Genomic DNA, 14,249 nt, shown 5'->3' with positions numbered 1-14,249 from the left:
CTCTGCAGATGATCTGTTGTTGTTTATGTTTAGTAGTTTAGTATTTCTGCTCTTCCGCAGACTTTGTTTCCTGCAGTTTCCTAGCTCAGTTATTGCAAGTGGGATGTTACAATAGATTTACCTGCATATCCACCCTTTCCTGGTCCCCTTTTCAGAGTGGATCCATGCATTCCCTCTGTTTCTTATGAGTTAGACTGGCATTTTCAAAACTACAGTGCGTGGTGAAATTCTGTGTAAGCAAATCATCATTATACCTGCAGTATCAAACCAACGCTAATTGCAGTTTGAAGGGAATGAGGTTCATTTTTTTGAATATTATGAGAGACACATTTGTAAGGAAAATAGTTTCTCTGAACAATAATGTAGTGGCCTATGCTCATTCTACCTATGAGGAGTAGGGAATTTGGCTTTACTTCCTTGTGCTTCTGTTTAAGTAGGTGGCAATCTCACTCCTAACAAATACAGGGAAAATGTTTACAAAACAGGAGTATTTCCATCCAGATTAGTTTCTGGAGAAGATGCCTTTATCTGAGCAATGTTCGGAAATCTGGGGAGAAAGAGACCTGTGTGCTACATCCATGGTACAAGCTTGAGGAAAATCTGCATGGGGCATTGCAAAGAGGGGATAAATGTGGACAATTTGTTGTGAACCTCACCTCAAGGTTAACAACCATTTGCAAAATGCCATCAAGTCTTCCTATAACGAGCAAAGGTGCAATTGGTTAGAGGCAGTCAGCGTTTAACTGATACTGTCTCTGCTGTTTACAGACCCATATGTACATGTGAAATGCTGAGCCTGTGATTCACACATAAGAATTCAACCTTGCATTCTTTCCCCCCTCCTATCCCGTGATCTGGCTCACTCGTTTCAGAGCACTGGGAGAAGAGTGCTGGAACCTTCCACTCATAACGCCAGGACTCTGTGAGGAATCCATGGGACTGCTCTGCAGCTGGGGCTGTGCCATTTGCTGGCAGAAACCCAACAAGGCAGAGCAGGCCTCACCAGCTGCTGGGACTGTGATTGCTCCACTGTGTGGGACCTCACATCCTAAAGATATGCTTGACAAGGGCATAGGTCATTGTGCTGACACAGGCACCAGGAAAGGAGGTGTTTAAAGGACCTGCAGAAGAGGTGACAGCTGTAGATAAGCACACAGACATGCTTCATGTCAACAGGAACTGCTCATGGCCAAGCACTTCTGAAAATATTGGTACACTGCAGTAAGATGGCTGAATAGGTGCCAGAGCCTCTGGAAAATCAGGACTCCATTGTGAGGCCTGAGCACTTCTGCGAAGGCAGCCTGCAGAACTGCTGCAGATGGCCTGGCCCCCTCTCAACAGGCACAGATCACAGTTCCAAGGGCAGCAGGAGGGATCGGGCTCGGAGGTTGTGGGGAGGAGAGGCAGACAGGAGCTGGCAAAGGACAGGGTGTCAGGTGCAGCAGCTGTCCCAACAGGCACATTTGCCATGTCAGGATACTGCTCTCTCTCTGATCCAAGCACTGAATTCTAATTATATTTGCAATGTGTTGATTATCATGGTCAATCTTGTATTTTTGTTTGAGAGTTGTGTATTTCTGTTGTTTGACAGTGTGCCAGCTGCTGGCTGAGGAGATGAACTAAAAACTCAGAATTAACCACAGCCACCTGAGAATATCAGAAATTCCCTTAGAGGGAACTCAACTGTAGTCTTGACTCTCTTATTCACTAAGAAACAATCTACCTGATCCAGAAATTCCCTTGGTTAATGGAGACATATTCTTCCCCTCTTTTTTTTCTTTTGAGACCATGTATTGATTGCCTCAGCCTTTACTACCCCCTGTATGAATCCTTAGAGAAATGCTGTAGTATTTCAAATCCTATAAAAGCAAACTTGAGTACCTTTTAGGAAAAAAACCCCAAAATAGTTAAGCTTATGACATGGTAAAAATTATTGTCACTCATGTAACCTTGACTCTGAACCTAACTAGGAAATGGAAACAAAAATTAGGTCACTTCAGCTTCAGCTTCCTGCTCCCTCAAGAGCAAATCACTCCAGCAAGTAGGGAGAACATAGATGGAAGAGAGATCAATATCTTATCCCAAAGGTTTGCTAATATGGATGCAGGTGTAACAGTAGTAATATCCAATAGATATTGGAATGAGGCCATTGCACCCTGTCAGTATCTGTTTGTGGAAAGTTAACACAGCGTGGGAACAAATTTCAATAGTAAAGGCAACAAATAATATTTATTATTGCTTTAGAAAGACATGAAAATGCACTGCCTTGCCACAGAACTTACTAGAGACAGGAGAAGGGCTGGTTAAAAGAACAGAGAAGCTGGAGTGGTTTAGCAGCACATTACCCAAGCCACAGTTGCTGCGGAGACCACACCTCTGCCCTGCTTCCAGCTCTGGCACACAGGAAAAACAGCTCCTGAACACATATACACCTGAACCTTGACACTACTGAGCCGACACAGTCTGAGGTTTTGGTTAAATCAGCTGTATTCCAAATGATTACACAGAGTATTTTGCAATAATTTAATGTACAAGAATTTAAATTCAAAAAGGGCACCCAGAGGATTGAAATGGTGGATCTTGGAAAAGAAGTTTGGCACAAACTAAGTTAAAGTTCTTTATTAGGACAGCTGTGCTCTGATCTTTTCAGTATTCAACTAGGCAAAAGGAAAGAATATTTGAAGATTCAAAGAATGATAAATTTCAAGGAATCTTAGGGTTCTATTATATGAATGAATTTAGGAGTTTATGTTAAACTTCCACAAGATCCTGCTGCTGACTCAATGTCACTTAACATTTCCATTGCTGTAGAGCACATACTCCATGGCAGTAAGGGTCTCAGTGGGAAGGGCTTTGAGGAGAAGGTCCCAGTCCCAGGGAAGAAGGACAAATTCCATATCAGAGCTCAGCACGGGGAGTTATCCCACTGCATGGTGTGACATTTTCATTTAGGGGGTGTCCTAAGGAAATGGGCCCCTGTATTTTATACTGTGGCATCTACATAAGAGGAGATTCTGCTCCCTGGAGCTTGCAGAAGATTATGCGAAGGAATCACAAAAGAAAGGATTAATTTTGCCAAACTGTATGTGCTATTTTTGATCAGTGAGCTCTCCTAACACCAGGGAGTGTGCTCTAGTAAGTGATAATCTATGTAGCTGAAGTAGGGGTGGCATATTTAGTTATATCAAATTAATGCATTGAAAAGCCTAAAATAATTTTGCCAAAAAATACCTACTGACCTTTCTGGTTGATTTTCCTATAAGGCAGGCATTAAAACCAGATCATATCTGTCACTTTTTTTTCAGGTAATATTTTGCTTAACTTTCACATAGCAGTCTCTTCCAATATAAAAAGGTGCATTTTAAATCTTGATGTAAATAATATGCTTCTGCCATCCTAAGATTAACTCTTCAAACCCCAAATGCAATGTCAGAGTGGGATTTTATTGCTGATAGGTGAGATTACCTTGTACCAGTACTGAAATAACTACAGTTTTACTCACTTTTTGCAAGACATGACCCTTAATGTGATAATTTGTATTGTTCAAAAGTCATGTATTTCATTGCCTCAGTTTTTTGAAAACTGTTCTAACCTTACCTTGTGTTACCATTCAGCAGCAGTTAATAATTGGAACAAGATCATTAAAGCAGGATCATCGCTCTGTGGGAGCAGAAAACAGGCATTGTTCCTGATTGCAGCTCTAATGATTCCAAGGGTGCAATCTCATAATTAGGTATGTCTTTAAAAGTTGTTTACTTTACTTGACTTCACAGAATTCAAGGAAGTGCAGTTAACTGTGGGTAAGTTTTTGCATGTGCTGTTGGCATGCTTTAAAATGCTACCCAACCTGTCCCCATCTCATGTCCTTGTGACTTGAGCATAATTAAATTTTGGAAAAATTTGGGTTCCCTTCTGAGCTGACATCTGATGGTTATCACCCAGGCATAACCTTCATTTTCAGCAAGCGACCTGGGCTGAACAAACACAGAGCACTTACATACTTTACAAACCCACAGTTTATACAGAGATTATTTTATGTTTAGATATCACTCTTGAGCAACTGGGACAAAGCCAGCTGCAGATCTGTATAAACAACAGATTTTGCACATTAGATAGTTCTAAAGGATCTGTTATAGTATGAAGTATACTGAAAATCTAGCAGTGGAAATCTAGCTCCACCCAACAGAACTTTAAATTTTTTTTTTGCCAAGAAAAGCAATAGGGTGGCATTTAGACCAAGAAAATATTGAAAGCAAATCAGATATGTGTACTGTTCTGAATGAGGAGTTGCTAGTGCTTTAAATGACTGCCAGATGTCAAATAGCAAAAAGTGTCTCCTTCCACAAAAGAATAGTTGACTAATAACTCACTTTAGAAGGCTGAGAGACCAGATCTCTTTCAGAGATATATTTAAACTGCAACATTTGATACGGGATAGGGGACAAGATGGAAATATGGATGTAATAGAGTTTACCCTATAATCAAAGGAGGAAGAAGAAAAGTCTTTGCATTTTTGGATACTGGACGTCCATAAAACAAGAATTAAGAACAAATGGCAAGAGCAACTTTCCTTTCTTCTACCAAAGAAGAAGCAGTAACTTATGACATTGGTTAAAGATTGATGGTCAGTATGAGAGCACATATTTCCCTGTGATAAATTCTCATATTGCAGGATGAATCATGGCTGAATAAAATGTGATACTCTTCTACATGCAGATCCTTATATCCCTATGAGTGACAGCAGGTGGAAATTCCATCTGTTTAGGAGATTTTAATTTCTATATTTTAAAGACCTTTCTATCATATACAGAAGTTAAACCCAGTTTAGTGCATGTCTCCTATATAATCAAAACATATATTGCTTATGAATTGAGATTTTTCAAAATCATGTCCTTAAACATGATATATTACCACAGGTTCAGCTAAAGAGCATCACACTACACTATTATTAGTGTAGGTGGAAGAAATCCGTGCAGCAGTGGACAAGGAAGGAATTCTGACTCTATAACTTGTTTACATTTCAAAAGACTTTTGAGAGGTAAAATCACAAGAGACTGGAGAAAAAGAGAAGTGAGGAAGTTAAAGTACAGTAGTTCATCAAAAGACCATATGAGGCAAAAAATACGAGTAATGAGAACAGAAGGTGAACTTTTATATTGGAAATCACAAAGTTTTGTGCTAGGACTAGAGCTGATCTGGAAGAAGAGGATAGACAGAAAAGTGTCAAAATCTGTTACTTTTGTGAAAGACAAGGAGAAAGTTTTGGAGAGAGTTGCAAAAGACTGATGTTATATTAATGTCAAATCCCATTGTTTCTTCGACTGGAGTGGGTGCAAATGAAGTTAATGTGTTAAATCCATCCTATGGTTGTGACAAGTTTAATAATTTTTACTATTAAGCTATGGTTACTGCTAAAGGAAAGAGTAAGAGGTTTTATTAATTGTCTTAGGACCGCTTCTAAAAATTAAGTACCATTATCAGCCTGCATTAGGCTTTGATTAAAGTATGCTGAATGCATTTTTTTACACTGTATGCTGGGATTAGGAATTTTCGTTAATTGTGAAAATGAGTAGGACATAAGAGGATAGGTTATATGTGTTAATTGGCAAATAACTGTATGTATTTTCTGCCTGGTTTGGAACAAGAGAGAAGATTGAGATAGATTTTTTTTTTTTCCAATTAAAAATACCACTTTTCTTAACTGTGATGGTTTAATTGCTTGCTGAGCTTGAAGTGCAAACCAGATTTTTTTCTTTTCTTGCTCATTTTAAGACGTTGGTTTATGGATACTACTTCTGGACTCCTCAGAAACACATCTAGTTCTATGATGAATTCTGCTTAAAATTGCTCAAAATTATTTCACAAACAAATCTTTTGGCTGAGCACTAAAAGCAGGGGACAACGTTAAACCTATCCCCACTGCAAGCCCCTCTCATTTGTAAGACAGGTGGCTTTGCTGACGAACTTAATAAGTTGAGGAATGCTTTAAAATAACTGGTAAAATATTTCCCAACATACAGGCTTTAAGATGTTACTCAGGTTAATTTATTGTTAGAGGACGATGTTTTACGCTTTCTACAAGCAGCAATTTGTGGGCAACTTACAGGCCTGTAATTCTTGTGTGAGAAAGTGGGAGTAAAGAGGAGTTGAAACCCCTTCAGCCCCCGAATAAAAGGCTGGGGAAAATATGGTCCTTTAAGATTACATTGTTTGTACAGTGTCAGACAGACAAACACATGCTACAAACACAAAAAACCAGCAGGTTTTTAGGGTTATTCTGTTCCAAGAGAACTGTAAATTAAACTGAACATAAAATAACTGGGAATGGTAGTGATGCATGTAGGAGGAGTCGATCTCTGTTGTGGTATGCTGTGAAAGAAGTTATTTTGGCTGAAAAGAGCTACAACCTGGAGGAATGAGATATGTATAAAACCAAGATTACTGTGATTTTTATAGGCGACAATCACATTATGCTGACCTGGTGAGGCACGTGAGGCTTGAGGCTGTGGAGGATAACTGTATGGTGCCACAAATTATACTCTTCCTTGCACCTTTTTTCAGCATCTGGTTTCTATTCCCTCTTCTGCTGCACTTCTATTGTGTAGTTTTGGGAGCTTTTTTTGTACTCTCAGCACTGTATTCACAAGGCACAGTAATGCATTCTACCAGCACGGTAATTAAACCAAAGAAAAGATTATTTTAAGTTTGGTTACACCCAGCCTTTTAATGCTTCCTGTAATATTTTTCTTTCCATTTCATGCTAATAAAATTTTGTTCTGGTTTTGGAGTCCACAGAGGGGAATTCACGGTGTATACAGACAAAGCCAGGAGAAGCCTGAGGAGCAAACTGGCTGATCTGTCAGGAGAAAGCTGGACAGGGACTTTGCTCAGATGTGGCTTGGCTCCAGCCCCGTGTGTAGAGGATGCATGGTTTAACAGCCATGTGGAGCTCACCTGCAACAGTGGGCTTTGGTTTGTTTTTCGTGTGTGTGTATGTGACAGAGAAGAGGGGGAAGTAGCTGATTCCATTTACTTATTTTAGAACAACTCACCACTGTTTGTGGTGATGCTTTTTGCTTGGACTAGTCTGTGAGGTGTCCATAAGACATGACTCAGTTTGGAATAGCGTTTCAGCAATGTGGGTCAAAGGTAACATACCCAAAGATTAGCCAGGAAATGTTTTAGCAGCTGCATTTAATTTGCACTGTTAGTCACAACAGTGTCTATTCGTCTTTTAGCCCATAGTGTGGTAGAACTGACAGCTGCGGGGTACTCCCACCTTCCAGAATCCTCCTCTTTTATTTTTATTTGCTCTTCTCCAGAGTCAAATCTCTTAAAAATTGCTAAGAGGCAGTCTTGTTTCCTGTGGTACTCAGTCTTTGAGCAAATTATTTTTTCATCAATCCAGATTCTATTTTGTTCTCCCTCTCATAGAAAACCATTCAACTATAACACGTCAACACTATGTTACCTTCAGGAAGGTCAGTGGGAAAAAATAAATAAACCATGTGACTTGAAAAGATATCTCTAAAATACACTTGCATACTCTTTTTGTTGGCATAGTCACCCACTCCCTGAAGAGTTTTGCTATGCCCAGGAGTTCAGAAGGCAGATATGCAAAATAAACTCCATTATTGTATTAGCAACTCTTCATAGTTTCCTACTAAACCTTTAGTATTTTACAGACATTTTTGGCCATGTGGTTAGAGCATAAGACTGCATTTTAAGAGCTCTGGTTTGATTCTTATTTCTGTCAGTGTGGTAGGGATATGCTTTTACTCCCTCAGTGCTTCAGATCATAAAGTGTTCATAACAAGACTTTCTTTTTTTCCCATTTCTTGTCTTTATTGTCTATTTATAATGTAAGGTCTTACTGGAAGACACCGTTTTTACAGCTGGGTGTTGGTATTTTTCCAGTCTCAAAGGTGTGTCTCAACAAAAATACATACATGTAGAGATTTATATACTATAGTGTGTATTTATTCATTATAATAGAATAGAAACAATTGTTTCTCTATTATACATGAAAGGTAAATATAAATGCATAGAGATTTTTGAGTGATGCTTACTTTCACAATAACTAATATGAATAATTCAAAATTTTCAAGTGGCACAGTTTTGATTACATCTTTGCATTATTAAAATACTGATAGTAAGATGTTTTTACACACATATCAGTAAAAAGGAGCTATAATGTGCAGAGGGACATTTAAATTCACATAAATCAATTTATGCTTATGGTTCCGTATCCCTGGTACTTTTAAATTAACTTCTTAATGTATATTTGCCTCCTGTCAGTGTATGGATTCAACTGGAGAGCTATTTTCAATAATTACAGTTCATTTCCCAGGAATCAGATATTAGTGTACACGAAAGATCATTCCTGGCTGGTTTTCAGCCGCCTTGAGAGTTTTAGTTATTACAAATTAATTGAACCAGAAAAGTTGAGGATAAAAGTTGGCTTATCGGATTGAGTTGTGTTAGAGTGACTGATTGTTGCATAAGGAGAAGCAACAATAGGTGGGACTATCATCACCTGCTTGTTTTTAAGGACTAGATCAAAGAGGATGTTTGGTTCCTCATGGATGCCTGAAGTCAAAGCCTGGATCTGCAATCTTTTGGTAACTAATTGCACATTGGATTTGCTACCTGAGCTGTGTTGGTGCAGCCCTGGGCAGACTCATGCTCTAAATTGTAACAGAAGAGCTCTATTCCTTTTCCCATTAAAAAAACCCCCTTGGTGGGACTATGTTTTCAATCTGCTTGTCTTGGGTTAAGCAGGTGGGGCTCATGTGAAGCTGTGAGGTTTCCTCTACCTTGGTGTTCAGTGCTGCTTCATGAGCCCAGAAATTTTGTGAGATAGGTGCACAGTCAGCCAGCAAACCACCTTTCTAACCTGCCGCTAAGAAAGTCTCCCTTCCTCTTCCCATTTAAATGAAACAAAAGGAAAAATTAAAATAATTATTTAATTTCAGAATTATTTTTTGTTACATTTATTTGTCATTTTCCTTTTATTAGCAAGATAGAAAAAGGAGGGCAGATGCAAAATATTGAAGTGATAGTAGGTGAATGGAGAAAATATTGCTTTTAAAAAAAAACTCCTTGTGGAAAGAATGTTTCTCTCAAAAACCTTCTATTAAATATACATTTCTATGTGAAAATTTTCATTTTAAGGTAATGAAGGCAACAACTGTTTTCCAATATTAAAATCATGTTGACACCGCTTCTTTGCGCGACTGAATTTTAAGGTTGATGTGATCATCCATGCTGCCCAGGGGATTTGGCTACTCAGATCCCATTAGAAAAATCTCAATCTTCATCCCAATATTGACTGGAGAAACCATTATATTAAATTCTATTATAAGTTGTTATCTAACATGCTCAGTGTTGAGTGACAAGGAGAAAATGATAATGTGTTCGCCTAGGGATTGTAAGACAAATGTTTCATGTGTTCCGTGGACTTCTGTTAGATAACATTATGGTCATGTTATACTAAATAGGCACTTCTTTCTGTTTATACTGAAGAAAGAATTTGAATTATTGACACAGGCAGATTCTTAAAAGCCAGATCATGGTTTTTCAGCTTGATTTTTGAGATGAGTGCATTTTCTTGACACATTTCTAGAATTGCTAAATACCTCAGAGCTCACATTTAACATTTTATCAAGTAAATATTCTCCGTGTGACTTACAAAATGGAAATCACAAATACCACTGTATATTATGCAAATTACAAAAAGGCCTATCCCTATTTTTCAAACGGCTGCCTGTTCTTTAGGTGACACTAAGAATTTTTTTGAAAGGTACAGAAATGTGATTTCAAAGAAAGCTGTTCCTTTAAAACAGACATTTTAAAATATATTCCTTACTTGGTACAGCATGGTTCCATTTAAACCTTCAAATTAAGCCCTAGTGATAACCAGGCTGGTGGTACTTGGCCAGGGGAGGACAGGGCCTGTCACCTACAGCCTGTTCCACGGCCCCTTCTCGTGGCCCATGAGCACAGCCCTCTGTGCTGGACTGCAAGCTGCCCTTAGCCTGGGCAGCAGCTTTCCTCTGCTCAGTGAAGTGCTGAACAACATTCCTTACATTCAACGTTTCAGGCAGGCCAAGGATGGAAATGCTACTTGTTTTTTTGTTTTCATAGATGACCTTTTCTGGGTATCTTTAATAACAATATATTTCCTACAATTTCTTTGGGTGTGACATATTATTGCTTGCTTATCTCAAAGAGTTTCATGGGGTTTCTTCTGAAATATAGACCAAAATTGCAACAGGTCTTGTAACAGGAAAACAACTGATTGCTCTGAAAAAGAATTTATATGAGGACATATCAAGGCAATCAGCAAGATCTCAAACTATAAAAAATAATGCAATATTCTGCTAAAATCTGTGAAGCTGGGCAGACTTGGAATGATTTTTCTCTTTTTCTATTTGTCTTGGATGCTAAAATAGAATAGAAATGTATTATGAAAAGCTTCACAAGTGATCAAGCCTTCTGAACTGTCAGATTTCTATAATAAAATGCAACTCAAGATGAAGTTTTTCAGTACAACTGTCATTTTCAAATACCAATACATTCTCTGTGATTATGTTTCACAGACCTGTATTTCATCTCTTGTAAATACAAATCCTTTCCTTCAACTAACAAAGGTGACTCCAGCGAAAATATTTTAAGTGTGCTTCCACCTCCTCCCTTTAATTATATGATTCAAACTGAAAATAAAGAGGGCTTTCAAAGGCTTATTTTTTAATAAATAGTCTCAAAGGAACAAAGAACCATGAATTTACTCATAAGGTACAGTAGCTTCATGGCTGAGAGCAGAAGAGCACAAAGATTCACATTCCCTTGTTGCTTCAGTAGCTCTTTTCAAGATGTTTTCCATTTGACCTTTGCCACAAAGATGAGGTCTGTCCAGAATCTTTGAAAAAAGTAAAGGAAGGTCATGCAGAGATGTCTTAATATGAGCTTTGCACAAAGCTCTTTTCATGTCTACCTAAAAGCGGTGGACTATAGCAAATAAGTTGTGGACAGGACCACTCAAGCCCACATGGCCCGAAGGGACATCTTTTAGAGTGATCTTTTACCATCCTTTGTCAGTAATCTGCATAGATGCAGTCAATTGTCTAAAAGCTCTGTCCTTGTCTGGCAAATAAAGGATAGTGAATGTCTCAGTAGTCACATTCCTCTGCAGAAATGATGCAAATCAATTGCTCTAAATTTTTATCTCGTATTGTCTGAGATTCTAGAGGCTATTTTAGAGAAGCAGGGGAATTGCTAAATTTTAACAGTTCCAAAAAATTCAAACAAAATTATTTCATACTGACAATCAATAAGAAAAACTAAACTTGTCTACTAAATTGTGCTGATCTCTTTAATAGAGTTTCCTCGGATGTATGATTCTGGTTGAAAACTGTCTTTCTCTAAAAGGAAGTATGTGGAAATAAGAAGTCTCACAGTCAAATTTTAGAGCTCTATTTCTCTTTGAGCAGGCTTGATGAAAGCATAAGAATAATAAATTGAAATGGTGTCTGAACTGAAAATAGGTTCAGAACAAGAATTTTCTTGCTTGTTTCTTAAATATTTTCTTCCCTTTCACTTTTAAATTACATGAAAATCTCACACATTCTAAAAAGTCTTCCAAATACTGGTGTTTTTTTTGATGAAATGAACTGTGGAAAGGTTTCAGTTCCTGCCTGCAGAGTAATTGTATGTTGACTATGTGATCAAATTATCAAGTTTAACTGAAAGGAAGGTAAGAAGCTGCCCAGCCTGACAAAATGTCAGCTTAGCTGGAATGGAGGATGTGGGGGACCATTCAAATGGGCAAAGCTGATTAGAGTTACCAAACTACAGGGTAGAGGAGACTATAAAAGGTAAGATCTCTAATTAGCTGTTTGAGCCAGAGCTTCAAACTTTAGAGGTAGACTTGTGAACTGCATAAGGAAGGTTCTCAATAGGGGTTTTATTGTGGATTACAAAACTGGTGGCGAAACAAAGCAGGGAGAACAAGGAAGAATGACAGTTTTGGGGCACCTCCATCCTTCTCCTGTCATGTGTCATGCAGTCAGGTAAGAGAAAATTTTGGATTACAGTAGTTGACTTTATTTAAAGTCTGTCCAAGAAAAAACCCAGAATCCAGTCTGCAAAGGACTGGAATAGCAATAGGAAAGTACTAAAAGTTACCAGATTCAGAGAAAAAGGGAATTAAATCCAGTAATAAGCACTGGTGAAGCTGCACCTTGAATACTTTGTTCAGTTTTTGGCATTTCACTGCAAGAAAAACATTGAGGGCCTGGAGTAAGTCCAGAGAAGGGAGCAGAGCTGGGGAAGGCTTTTGAGCACAAGGGCAGCTAAGGGAGCTGGGGGTGTTTAGCCTGGAAAAATGGAAACTCAGGGGGGAACTAATCATTCTCTTATCTAATCATTAACAACTACCTGAAAGAAGGGTGCAGCCAGGTGGGGGTCGTTCTCTTCTCCCAGGTAACAAGTGACAGCACAAGAGAAAATAGCCTCAAGTTGTGGCAGAGGAAGTTCAGTTTGGATATTAGGAAAAATTTCTTCACAGGAAGGATTACCAAACATTGGAATGTGTTGACCAGGGAAATGGTGGAGTCACCATGTCTGGAAGTGTTTAAAACACCTATAGATATGGTGCTTAGGGATATGATTTAGCGGTGGACTCGGCAGTGTTGGGTCAATGGTTGGACTTTATGATCTTAAAAGTATCCTCCAACCTAAATGATTCTGTGATCTATCATTCCATGGTTGCATTTGCCTGTGGAAGATTTACAGAAAAGGCTTTATCATGTTCATTCTGTAAGGAACCATGTGTTTGATTTGGCCAAAACCAAAGACAGCCTGAATTCTGAGTATTTGGCCAATGCTACAAACATTGTTTTCCATGTACCAGTGCGTGTTTGAATAATTCAGTCTTCTAGTGAAAATTCCATAAGCATTACCTCCTGAATTAAGTTCTATGTTAATGATTCATACATCATCATTATTGATTACTATGGCTTTGGAATGGCAATGTTTAGGCTCATGTCTACTACTGCTAAGAAATTAATGCTATACATTATATAAATGTATGTGTACAAAGCTCCTAATGATTCTAAAGACATCTGCTATAATCACATTGTATTCCTTGGTAACCAGCACTGTCCATCATTGACAGTTGTGCCATGAATTTGGTGGCAGCACAGCTGGGTTCTCCTATTAAAATCTAAGGTAGATTGATGAATGAGTTCAGCAGTAGACCAGCTATTCAATATCACAGAATAAGGAACAATATAATTTTCTGGGAGTAGCAGCAAGTTTAAGCACTCAGAAGTAGCTGATTCTAGATATGTTGTACAAAATCTAGGCTTCATAGGAAAAGAATAAACTGTGGCTGGACAAGCCAATCTTTTCCCAGTCAGTGGTTTTGAAACAGGTAAATTAGACATTGTCTAGAAAGGCAGTCCAGATGAAACCAACACCAACACCTGCACTCCTTGGTTACATTGATGTTAAACCTATGTGTGTGCTTTCTATTTCCACAGTTCTGAATCTGCCTGGGATGGCAGCATCCCTGTATTCTGAGAAAGGCACATCCTGATCTGTCGTGTGCCTCTTGGACATCTCCCTGATTTGAAACAGAACCACTACCACCCCATGACGCTTTTGAAAATAATTGAGGTCTGACCAAAAACATGCAGTGGTTTTATAAGAAATTCATTTTTTTCCTCTTCCTTTTTCTATGGAAAAGTTCTGGCTCCCTGGTTTATGGAAAGGAAAATATGTTGAGAACAAGCGGTTTTCTTGGTGCTGCCCAATGATAACTTTAAAATCAAACTTTCCATTGAGACATAGCAAATTCCCAACTCTTAATCCTTGCCACCAGAAAAGTGGAGCATCACAGAGTTAACAGTAATATTTATAGTCTTTTAAGTCCACTTTGCATGTCATTTTTATTTTTGCAATATTGAACAGAATACTACTGAAAAGAACCCCTAATGATATGTTTTTAAAGATGCTAACTGAATACATTATTACTGGTTTTGAAAAGAACAAAAAAATTGCACACTTACAACATAATGCTTTCTTTTCAATATTTTCTATGAATAACTGGGAAAGCCTTGCTTGTTTTGTAAGACATCCATGAGACAGAACTCTAAACCTTGGTTGTGGTTGTAATCAATGCCAACAGAATCTCCCATTAACATCATCATGTTTTTGTTTTTCTGTCCTTTATCTACATAAAAATA

The sequence above is a fragment of the Coloeus monedula genome (genome assembly GCF_965178545.1).
Source record: "Coloeus monedula genome assembly, chromosome: 10".
In the NCBI taxonomy this organism is placed as follows: domain Eukaryota; kingdom Metazoa; phylum Chordata; class Aves; order Passeriformes; family Corvidae; genus Coloeus; species Coloeus monedula.
Note: the sequence above shows the minus strand (reverse complement) of the source record.